General features: G+C 35.7%; 1 protein-coding gene across 1 annotated transcript in view; it reads left to right on the forward strand.

Moving 5' to 3' along the window:
• Nucleotides 1-12,418, forward strand: part of FSIP2 (fibrous sheath interacting protein 2) — a 129,320-nt gene extending 116,902 nt beyond the window's left edge. The window contains exon 28 of the mRNA XM_037849900.1: nucleotides 12,110-12,418. The gene's annotated coding sequence lies outside the window, so the exon portion shown is untranslated. The remainder of the gene's footprint in view (nucleotides 1-12,109) is intronic.
• Nucleotides 12,419-12,797: the final 379 nt, after the last annotated feature.

Consider the following 12,797-nt stretch of genomic DNA (forward strand, 5'->3'; position numbering starts at 1 on the left):
GAGTTTAGGAGAGAAATCTTAGCTAGAGAGGTAAATTAAATCTCAGTCATAATTTTTTAGAGCTAACTCTCTCCTAGAATCATACAATAACCTATCAAGCCCATATCTTCCCCAGTAGATGGAGAAGAAGCCCACTAACATTCAGTCCATCCTGATTAATATCTCTTATCTATATTAGCTAATCTACAATTATTCTCTTGAATTCTAGTAACTCAACTCACTATTTCCCATGCTTGGATCATAGAATTCCTTGCCAAAATTGGAAACCCCAGTGTTAAGACTATAATTTGTTAAGGCACAATACAGACCAATACCCCAATGAACTCCATCATTCCACCGCACTAGCAATGCTGTGAAAGAATGACCAAAGATATCCACAACTTCCAAAATCTATAAATCTCTGTTACTTCTTCAATCTTGAAAAAGTCTTACACTTTATATAATGCTTCTTCCACTACTTATCGTAGGCACTCTTCTTCCCCATCCTGTAGTATAATCTCCACATTAAGTTCTATATTTAGAACATGCATCTTTACTCAGACGTCTTCCACTTTTTCCCTTGCAAATCAAAATTCCCTAGGAAAGAAGAGTATAATTTCTGGTTCCTTGCTTGAAACAGGAAGAAGAAAAGCACAAAAATAAAAATTATAACAACTGTTTCCCCAAATCTGACTCTCAAATCCTGAAACCATAAAGATGTGCATTTAGTGTTTGTAACCCAATATTTTCCAAACTTATATAACTTCTGAACTGCTTTTTCATATATGACAAGTTAGTATAATAAATATTCTAGGGAACACACTTTGGAAATGCTGATCTTATCTAATATTGTCACTTTGTAATGAAGAAATACATTGTAGAAATGTCACATGATTTGCTTAAGTCAAATAGCTAGATTATAAAAGTGTGGTTTCATGAGTGCGTACTATGTTTCAGACACTGTTTTAAGTTCCTTATATCTTTTCCACATTTAGTCTTCATAACAAGCCTATGAAATTGATACTATTATCATCTCTTTTTTTGTAGATGAAGAAACTAGGGTACTGATAGGCTAAGTACCTGCTGGAAGACGTATGGATAAGGACTTGTGAAAGATATTACTATGTGCCCATTTCTATAAAGTCCATCCTTTTTATATCATAATAGGCATTTTTAACCAGGCAACATATCCTAAAGATGATATGTTCCAACCTCCTTGACAATAGATATGCAATGTGACTAATGATTTAATCATTCCTGGATTGTTATGCAGGAGAATAAAGGCCTATTTTATTTAGGTCACTGTTTTGGCAATCAAACCAGATATTTACAAAATCATTGGAAGGAGGAGGAGAATCAGGGCACTTCCACTTTATCTTTTTTTTTTTTTTTTAAATTCAAAAACACACCCTCATAGCCAGGATCAGGGAGTACCACAGCAAAAACTTCATGCTTAGACACTGGAACAGAGTCCAGACAGTGGCCCTACCAGAATTGTGCCTTGACATGCACTACCCCAAAGCCTTTTTTACCAACAAACACAGTGAAAGATGGCAAGATTGCCTCCACTTCCCTTGCACTTTCCACATTTTGCATGTGTGGAACCTGTTATAAAATCAGAAAGGAGTGTCAAAAATGTAGTTTATGGCTTTACAGCCTATTTAGAATAGGAAGACGTGTTTGAATGATGTAGGAAGCTATTATAAACCAACCTTATACAAATAATTATTGAAAAATTTAAACTGGAAAAATAAACAAAAAAGCAAAGTAGCCTAAAAAGGCACCATAGTGAAATGTTTTTAAAGCTTCACACAAGTTTTCTTTAGGTTTACTTGGCCTGAAATATATTAATACATAACTAAAATATTATTTATAATAGAATAATACAAATTATATAACACAATACCTTCTACACCATATAGATTCATTAGTTTTATGTCCTCAAACTTTAAAAATTGCCATTTTTTGCATTCTTTCTGCATTCCTAAATAAATGTCATGAATTTTGAAAATAAAAGTGATGACATACTTCTACATTATAAGAAACAGTACCTGCAATTGGAGATTTTTATATCTTAGGTGAGATGAATTTTGATCAGAGCTACCAGAATAGGCTTTAGAAAAGTGAAAATTCTGAGTCTTCCCAGAAAATTGGCCATTGTTTTCATCATTCTTAGTATATACTCAGGAATATGCTAGAATATTATTAGTTTCTTAAAGTGGTGGATAATCTGCAATGTAGGCAAAGTCTGCAAAATATTGGAAGTGAACAGTTGTATGTATGAATGTTAAAGGAAGCTTTCTGAAGGAACTATTGGGAACTTAACAATTATGAGCAGTCATTAGCCATTGAGCATCTATATGTGGACTTCTAAGGCAGGGAAGCTTACCTTTCCAATCAGCAATGCTACTGTGTCTCCAGCTCTGTGTTACAAATGATTCATTTACTTTCATTTATCCTTTGTACATGCCTGTTGATGACCTTCTCTCTATCATGTGAGCACTGCATTGTGACAACTGTTCAGGGACAATAATTTAACAAAGAATATTATAAAATGATGTAACATTGAATTGGGCTCAGGATCATATTCAGAAAATAAGTCAAGTATCAGTCAAATTTGTTAGGTTATTCTCTAGTGAAAAAACAATCCAAAAATCTCCATGGCTTAACATAACTGTCTTTCTTAGTTATATATATTCAAGACAGATGAGGAATGGACACTTCTCATAGTGGTCATTCAGGCATCTGATTGAAGGAAGTTCCAACTTAAAACTTGCTTTCAGAATTATTTAAGAAGGGAAAGGGCCATAAAAAAAAAAAAATGGCTCCTAAAAAAAAATCTTCCAAAAAAGGTAAATGTCATTTCTGCTCATATTTTATTGGCCAAAGTAAGTCATATAGCTATATCTAACTTCGAAGAGTTATCTATAATTATAGATAATCATAATAAGTAAGTCAGAGGCTATATTTATAATTAGATAATTATAAAAATACTATATTGGGAAGTATGATGTTCCCAAAATGAAAAAAAGGAATATTTATAAATAGCCTTAGTGACTATGACAGGTGTTCAGATTTTTATTATCATTTTAATACTTTATTGATATGTGCTTATCAGGAAGCCCTTATTTAATAAGGTGGCTTGGAGATTCCTTGTATTAGCAATATGTATTTTACCTTATGTCTCAATGATTGATAAATTGCAAACTTTTATTCACTGTACTATTTCTTCCCTTTGTTATAAAAAGATTTTTCTATCAGAAGATACACTCAGTCTATTTCTCTTTTCAGTTTTATTGTTATTTTGTATTATATTGGGATGTATTATTAAGTGCACACATAATTAGGATTATTGTTCCTCTTGATAAATTGGCAGTCATGATAATTTTTTTTTCTGAGATCTGTTTTCTGATGTTAATCTAGCCATTCCATCTTTCTCTTGAGCAGTGTTTGCAGGTTTTATGCTTTCTCCATCTTTTAAACTTTTACCTTACCTATGTCTTTATAGTTAAGGTGGGTTTCTTATGGATAGGAGGTAGATATTGTTTGGAATTGAATCATGTTCCCCATGAAAGGTATGTTCATGTCCCAGCCCCTGGTCCTGTGAGTGTAAAACCATTTGTAATAGGACCTCTGAAGATGCTATTAGTTAAGATATGCCCAAACTGAATGTGATGGCTGAAGTCCTTATAAGCAAAGGAAATTTGATACAGAAAGAGAAAGTCACAAGAAGAAACAGTAAGTGACAGAATCCAGAGAAGAAAGGAGAAGACATTTCCATGTGACACAAAAAACAAACAAACAAACAAACAAACAAAACAGAGACCAAACATCACCAGCAGCCTGCCCCAGAATGCCATAGTCCAAGGACAAAGCATTGCTTTGCTGATGTCTGGACTTTGAGTTTCTCCTAGCCTCAAAATCATGAGCCAATAAATTCCCATTGTTTAAGCAAACCCATTTATGGCATTTATTTTAGCAGATGGGAAATAAGTACAGATTTGGTACCCAAAAGTGGAGTTCTGTTATTGCAAGTACCTAAAAATGTGGAAATGGCTTTGGAATTTGGTAATCAGTAGAGGCTGGAAGAATTGTGAGGGCTCAAAAGTGAGTGAGAGCTGTAGAGAAATTTTGTATCAAATTAGAGAAAGCAAAATTCATTATGAACAAAATGTTGACAGAAATATGGGTGTCAAAGGCATTTCTAGAAAGGCCTTAGAAGAAAATTATGAATGTGTTATTAGAAATTGAAAGAAAGGCAATCCTTGTTATGAAGTAGCAGACAACTTGGCAAAAATGTGTTTTGATGCCAGATGAAAGGCAGAAATTGCAAGTGACGAATTTGAGGAGATTTCCAAGCTAAGTGTGGAAGGTGCAACCTAGTTTCTCCTTGAAGCTTACAGAGAAATGAGAAAGGAAAGAGATAAACTGAACATCAAACTGTTAAGCACAAAGAAACCAGCAATTGATGATTTGGAAAATTCTTACTATCCAGATAGTGTGTCTGAGACCAGGGCAGAGCAACTCTGCCCTGTGGAAATGGCTTTGGACCTCACTGAACTTTTAGGAGGTGAGTTGCCAGAGAATATGCTTCCATATGAGGGTTCAGCTGAACAACTCTTTGCTAAAGAGGATGTGCCTGAACATGGATCCAGTCAGCCATTTCAGTGGAAGTCAGGATTGGAAACGCAGTTTTCAAGAAAGTTTCTGTGGAAAGTACTTTTGTCTGTTGGTTTGGAAACCCTGGAACTGCATGCAAAAGCAACTCCTGTTTTTTCTTTTTTTAATCCAATCTGGCGATCTCTGCCTTTTCTTTTAGTAAATAGATCTCTTACATTTAATTTAGTCATAGATATCATTGGGTTTTAATCTACCATCTTGCTGTCTTCCTTCTATTTGAACTTTTTTTTTCTTTTTTACTCCTTTCCTGCATTCTTTTGGATGAAATATTTTATTGTATTTTCTTACTATTGGTTATTAGCTGTACATCTTTGTTTCTTCTTTTTTGCTGGTTGATCTAGCATTTACAATATGCATCTTAAATTACAATTTCTTCTTCTTCCTGTCCTTTGTCCTATTGTTGTCATACATTTTACTTCTATGTGCATTATTAACTCCATAATAAATAGTTCATTTTTTGCTTTGAACAGTCAGCTATCTTTTAAAGAGATTATAAAATATGTATTTACTGACATATTTAACTTTTCCTGTGCTCTTTATGCCTTTGTGTAAATTTAAACATCCTTTGCTATTATTTTCCTACTGTCTTAAGAAGGTTTCTTGTATTGCAGGTCTACTAGTAATGAATTCTTTCAGTTTCTGTTTGTCTAATAAGTGTTAATTCATCTTCTCAAAAAATTTTTTTTCTGAGTATGGAATTGTAATTTGACAGTTTTTTCCTTTCAATACCTTTAAGACATTGTTTTCTGGATTGTTTTTAACAAGGAGGCTGCTGTCAATTTATCTTTGTTACTTGGTACATAATGTATGCTTTTTCTCTGGTTTCTTTTACAATTTTCCATTTATAATTGGGTTTCAAGAATTTGATTATGATATGCCTTCTGTGATTTTGTGTATTTTTATTCTGCTTGAGATTTATTGGGCTTCTTTTTTATATTTGGGGTTTATTATTTTCAACAATTTGGGAAAACTTTCAATTATTATTTTTTGTAACCATTCTCTGTCTTCTTATGGGACTCCTATTACACTTATGTTAAACAGTTGATACAGTCTCATAGGATGCTGATATATTATGCCCATTTTTCCCATTTTCCCCTCTGTGCTTCAGTTGGAATAGTTTCTATTTCTATGTCAACAAGTTCACTGAAATTTTTTACAGTGTTGTGGTTTTTATTTCTAGAAAATTTCTTTCCTTTCTCTCCTCGTTGTATTTATGTTTTCTTCTACCTTCTTGAGCATATGGAGCATATTGTATGATAGCTATTTTAAAGTCCTTATCTGTTAATTCTGTCATTGATGCTATTTCTGATTCTCTTTATATTTATTGCTTTTTCTCTTGACTATGGATCATACTTTTCTTTTGCTTGCCTGTTTCTTTGTTGTTGTTGTTGTTTTGTTTTTTTGTTTGTTTTTAACTGAATATCACATTATGAATTCTGTATTAATGATTACTGGATTTTATTTTATAACTTTAAATAGTATTGGACTCTTTTTGCACACAGTTAAATTACTTGTTATCTGTTTTCTCTATTTCAGGTTTGCTTTTTAAACTTTGTTAGGGAACTCCAGAGAAGCCTTTAATGTAGGGCAAACATAGCCCTATACTGAGGCAATGACTTTATGAGTATTCTGTCCAATGCTGTATGTATTACAAAGTCTTTCTACTTTGGGTGGACAGATCACAAACTATTCTTTGCATGTGAAATCTGGGAATTGTTTGGTCTACTGTTTCTCAGTGGTTCTTTCCACGGTCTTGGGTGATTTCCTCTCATGTATGCACATGCCAGGATTCCACCAGAAATTCGAGGAGACTTCTTTGCAAATCATAAAAGCATAAAAGCTTTCTTTCTCTTTCCCACTCATTTCTCTCTCTCTCTCTCTCTCTCTCTCTCTCTCTCTCTCTCTCTCTCTCTCTCTCTCTCTCTCTCTCTCTCTCTCTCTCTCTCTCTCTCTCTCTCTCTCTCTTTCTCTCCTGCCCCTCGCCCCTCCGGATCCCTGTCTTCTATCACTGTGCCTCTCAAAGCTCCAATCTGTTGCCTCAACACAGTCATATGGTAGACTTTGTTTAGGTTCTCCTTTTTGCACTGCATTCAGAAAACTGTTTCCAAGTAGTAACTTGGGCAGTCATAGTATTAGCCATGTTTGTTTTTCTTTTATCGAGAATCACTGGTTTTGATTCTCGAAGACAAGTGTATAACTATATGGCTTATATGGTGTGACCGTGAGATTCTGAAAACCCTGTGGCTCACACTCCCTCCCCTTTTCCAATGCATGGACGTATGAGTAGAAAAATGGGGACAAAAAAGTAAATGAATAATGGGGGGGATGGGGAGAATGGGTTGTTTTGGGTGTTCTTTACTTTTATTTTCATTATCTTTTTTTTGAGTAAAGAAAATGTTCAAAACCTGATTGTGATGATGAATGCACAACTATATGATGACACTATGAACAATTGATTGTACACTTTGGATGATTGTATGGTATGTGACGATATCTCAATAAAATTTCAAGGAAAAAAAGATAATCACTGGCTTATACTGAATTCTGTTCAACATCTGGCAAGCATTATTTCATATATTTTGTCTTGCTTTTGGCTTTTTGTTTGCAAAGAGATAGTAAATTCAGTCCATTATTCTGTCATGAATAGAAGTGGAAGTTATTGTTTTATTTTTACTTTTCTAGTTTTAAATCTTTTATTATTTTAAATTAAATTCAGTTTTATTGAGATATATTCAAATCTTTTATTATTTTAAATTAAATTCAGTTTTATTGAGATATATTCACATACCATACAAGTCATCCAAGGTGTACAATCAACTGTTCATAGTACCATCATTTAGTTATGCATTCATAACCCCAATCTGTTTTTGGACATTTTCTTTACACCAGAAAGAATAAGAATAAAAAATAAAAGTAAAAAAGAACACTCAAATCATCCCCCCATCCCAACCTATTTTTCATTTAGTTTTTGTCCCCATTTTTCTATCATCCATCCATACACTGGATAAAGGGAGTGCAATCCACAGGGTTTTCACAATCACACTGTCACTCATTGTAAGCTACATTGTTATACAATCATCTTCAAGAGTCAAGGCTACTGGGTTGGAGTTTGATAGTTGCAGGTATTTACTTCTAGCTATTCCAACACATTAAAACCTAAAAAAATTTTATCTATATACACCCCTGGGAGTCAGGACCCACATGGGGGGAGGGCAGTGAATAACCTGCCAAGTTGACTTAGCTAAAGAGAGAGGGCCACATCTGAGCAACAAAGAGGTACTCAGGGGAAGACACTTAGGCACAATTATAAGCAGGTTTAGCCTCTCCTCTGCAGCAATGAGCTTCATAAGGGCAAGCCCCAAGACAGAGGGCTCGGCATACCAAGCCATCAGTCCTTGATGTTTGTGAGAACATCAGCAACAACTCGGTTGAGGAAGTCCAACACTTCCACATTTTCCCCTAGCTCTTCAGGGGGGGCCCTGCATATATATTTTTATTCTCTGACCAAATTACTTTGGGATGTGTTGCTATTTCACTCTACTCTATACAAACCTACCATATATCACATCCTATTCAAAGTTCCATGTAATTATGGTGTTTGAACAAACTGACTGTAGAAGTTACATTGTTTAGAAAATATAGGTCCTGTGCCAAATAAACATCTCTTCCCTTGGTCTTACATGGAAGTTGAAGTTTTAAAAACAGTCAGTTTCAGCCTTTACCCTTTGGCCCAATTTGCAGTAGTCTTAACCAGATCTGTTTCATTCATATCTCTAATTGAAGTCTGGGCCTTTTTTTCAGCCTTTTTTTTTAACAGTTGCTGTATGCGCTAATACTGACATTCATATCTACTGAGCTCTAGCTCTGAGTTTCAGGTGTTACACAGATACCCAACTTTCCAGAGCCCAATCAGGTTATATGCAAATGGATCAGTATCTCAGAGTTTGGAGATAGCCATTACAATTCAGGAATAGATTTGACTGCTGTAAGAGCTTACAATCTAGGGACAATTAGAATAATTGTTTCCCTGATAGATTCAATTCTGAGTTTACACATTGTAGTTAGTCCATATTGGTGAGGCATTATAGTGTTTGCCTTTGTTTCTGGCATACTTCACTCAAAATGCTGTGTACAGGATCCATTCACCTCGTTGTGAGTCTCACATCTTCACTCCTTCTCATAGTTGCTCAATATTCCATTGTATGCATATGCTACAGTTCACCATTCTGTTCTTCAGTTGATATATCCTTAGGCCACCTCCTCTCATTGCAAATCATGAATACTGCCTCCATAAACACCAGTGTGAAAATGTCCATTCATGTCTCTGCTCTCAGATCTTCCAAGTACATACCCATAATGAGATTGTAGGACCTTATGGTCCCCACATACTTAGCTTCTTGTGAAACTACCACATCTCCAGAAAGGGTACACCATTCTGCCTCCTCATCAACAGTAAATACGTACATCCCTCTCTCCATGTTTTCTCCAGCACATTTATCCTTGTTTATATTTTTTCCTACAATGATATAGAGATATATTCACATACCATGCAAGTATCCACAGTGTACAATCAATTGTTCATGGTATCATCATATAGTTGTACATTTATCACCACAGTCAGCACTTGAACATATTGATTACTATGAAAAAAAAGTTTTTTTTTTAGCAAATAATAAAAAAGATAATGAAAAGAAAAATGTCATACAATTCAGTATAATAGTAAGGACAGACAACAACACCACTGCCAGGAATCCATATCCCTCCCTTATATCCCCCTATCATACATATATAGCTTTGGTGTATTGCCTTTGTTGCATTTAATGAAAGCATATTACAATGTTACTGTTGACCATAGATTCCAGTTTGCTTGATTATGTTTTTTCCCCAATACCATCCCTTTCTCAACACGCTTCATAGTTGACATTCATTTGTTCTCCCACATGTAAAAACATTTTTATATTTGTACATTTAGTAACAGTCATTGGCCACTCCAGTTTTTGCTAAGTTTTAAAGTCCCAGTCTTTATTATCTATTTTTACCTCTGGTGTCATACACTCCCCTATCCTACCTCTTTCAGCTTTACTCACAGACATCTTTGTTCAGTGTACTTACAATATTGTGCTACCATCAGACAGTATTATGTTATCCATTTCTGGATTGATACAATCAATCCTGCTGAACATTCTGTAGTCCTTCAGAATCAAATGCCCAATCTCTACCCTCTTTCTATCTCCTGACAGCCTTTGTTATTAGCTTTTCATATCTTATTTTTTCCTCTCTCTCCTTTTACCCTTCCTGATAATCTTCTACACTCTTCTCCAAACCTCTCTCTCCTATCTTTTCCTATCAGCCTATAGCACTCCCTTTAGTATTTCTTGTAGTGCCAGTCTCTTAGTCACAAACTCTCTCAGTGTCTGTCTGAAAATATTTTAATCTCTCCCTCATTTTTGAAGGACAGTTTTGCCAGATATAGAATTCTTGGTTGGCAGCGCTTCTCTTTCAGTATCTTAAATATATCATACCACTGTCTTCTTGCCTCCGTGGCTTCTACAGAGAAATCTATACTTAGTCTTATTGCACTTCCCTTGTATGTGATGGATTGCTTTTCTCTTGCTGCTTTCAGAATTCTCTCTTTGTCTTTGACGTTGGATAATCTTATCAGTAAGTGTTTTGCAGTAGGTCTATTGGGATCTATTCTGTTTGGGGTATGCTGTACTTCTTGAATCTGTAATTTTATGTCTTTTATAAGAGTTAGGAAATTTTCAGTGAATATTTCTTCTATTATTCTTTCTGCCCCCTTTCCCCTCTCTTCTCCTTCTGGGATACCCAGAGCATGGCTACTCATGTGCTTCATGTTATCACTCAGCTCCCTAAGACTCTGCTCTTATTTTTTCATTCTTTTCACCATCTGTTCTTTTGTGTGTATGAATTCCAATATCTTGTCTTCCAGTTCACTGATCTTTTCTTCTGCCTGTTCAAATCTACTGTTGTATCCCTCCATTGTCTTTTCCATCTCCTCCTTTGTACCTTTCAATCCCATAAGTTCTCCCATTTGTTTTTTCAAGTTTACAAATTCTTCTTGATGGTCATCCAGTGTCTTTGTTATATGCTTCATCTCTTTTGCCACATCTTCCCTCAGTTCATTGAATTGATTTAGCATTAGTTGCCTCAACTCCTGTATCTTGGTTGAACTATTAATTTGTTCCTTTGGCTGGTCCATATTTTTGCGTTTCCTGGTATGGCTCATTATCTTAAATTGTCTAGGCATCTGCTCTTCTTGAGTAGTTTATTCTGGAGCTTGTTTTCACACTTTTCCCTAGGATTTTCTTGTTGGTTGGCTTTGTTCTCTGACCTTCCATGTTCAGTTCAACTTATTCTAGACCTCTGACTTAGGTTCTCTTTAGTTGATCAGAATTTGTCACCTCTTCTTCTGTTTCTTGCCCTGTCTCTATGTAGCCATTTTGTGAGAGGGCCTCCTCAGATATGGTCTACCCCAGTCAGGTTTTCCCAGACTAGAGAAGCCCAAGTCTCAGGAGGAGGATATGGTGTTTTCCTGAGAATGAGATCCTCCTGTGGGGCCTCTAGACTCTGTGTTTTTCCTATCCTGTCCAGCAGGTGGAGCTTTCTAGCTCACAGCTCCCCCACCAGTGTAAGGAGGTGTGGTGCCTTTAGTTTTCCTGGTGATTCTGATCCTGTCAGAAGTGTGGCTGACTGAAGCTGGTTTTTGAATTCCAGCCCCTGGGGTTTGAGTTCCCAGAAGGAGGGCTACTAATTGAGCTGGACCTCCCTCCACACTGAGTCCTAGGAACTCCAGCTGTCTCCCAGGGGCACTATTATTTTCTCCTCTCTTCTCTTTGGGGCAACTCCAACTTAATTAATTCCTTGGTCAGCCTGAGTTGCCAATTAAAGACTGGTGTGGAGACTTTCTTCAGAAGTGAATCTGGAATTCAAGGAAGTTCTGGGTACTCTTTCTCCCCCCTCAAGATTAGCTTAGACCTTCAACTTGGGCTGTCTGATTGAAAATAACCACATATGTTGTTTTAAATTTTCAAACCACATGTTACTTTTAAATTAAAAAAAAGAAGAAAAAAAGAAAACAAAAAAAAAAAAGTCCCTTTTTAAAGCCTTTCCCCAGCCTGGAAGTTTTGTCAGTGTCAGAATAGAGTATTTAAAGATGAGCTTTGGGCTATTATCTTGGTAATTACTCTCCAACAGCTTTAATTCTGCCCTTGCTGGGGGCTACTGAAGTGTAAAAAGATAAGGATTCAGTGAGAAAGGAGAAGGGACAAAATGTAGGAAAAAAGCCTTGCTTTTATGCATACCCCCCCCCCTTCCTGGAGCCCAGCCCTTCTCTAGCACCCCTTGCTCCAAAAGTTAATTAATTCTGGAGTTGAGGCTGGGTTAAGCCCCTCTTCTTGCTTCCAACAGATTGTTTTCTTTTTCGTTTCAGGGAGCCAGCTGCAAGAAAGTCCATGGGGTCTGGGCAGGGAGAGGTCATCAGACCCCTGGTTGGGGGAACTTACAAATTTTGCTGCCATCTCAGCTTTTCCACCTGTTCCAAACTTGTGTATGATGTGTGACTGGTCAATGGAGACCCCCAAAACCCTGTTTCATACAGTTCCTGGGTAATTACCAGCTGCCCTAGAGTAGAGACTAAATTCCACAACTCACCACTCCGCCATCTTGTCCTGCCCCCTGTAGTTTTAAAATTTTTATTGACAATTCATCAGGGAATGTTAGTTGGAAACTTCCTATGTTTTATTAAAGTATTTTATATATTAAAGTTTTTCTACTTCAGCTATGATGAACTTATTGGTTACACAGTTGATTCCAAAATTAATGTGTTTCAATCTTCTTTAAAAGTTTGAAATATATGTATTTTGTCTTTCTTAAGTAAGAAACAAAAGTTTTGAAATAATAATTCAACACAATCAGAATAATCAATCATTATAAATATGTTTTGGTATAAATTATATATTCATTTTCTGAAAATTATGTATTTCTAACTTGCTATCAGCCAATTTAAACACTGAATAAACTAGATAAGTTCTCTTGTGTATTTATTCTATGACTTATCTTATATTCTAAAGCAAAAAGAAAGCAGCTGCATTCTCCAGCTGTGACAAAGTGTTTTGATA

The sequence above is a fragment of the Choloepus didactylus genome, chromosome 9, assembly GCF_015220235.1.
Source record: "Choloepus didactylus isolate mChoDid1 chromosome 9, mChoDid1.pri, whole genome shotgun sequence".
NCBI lineage: Eukaryota > Metazoa > Chordata > Mammalia > Pilosa > Megalonychidae > Choloepus > Choloepus didactylus.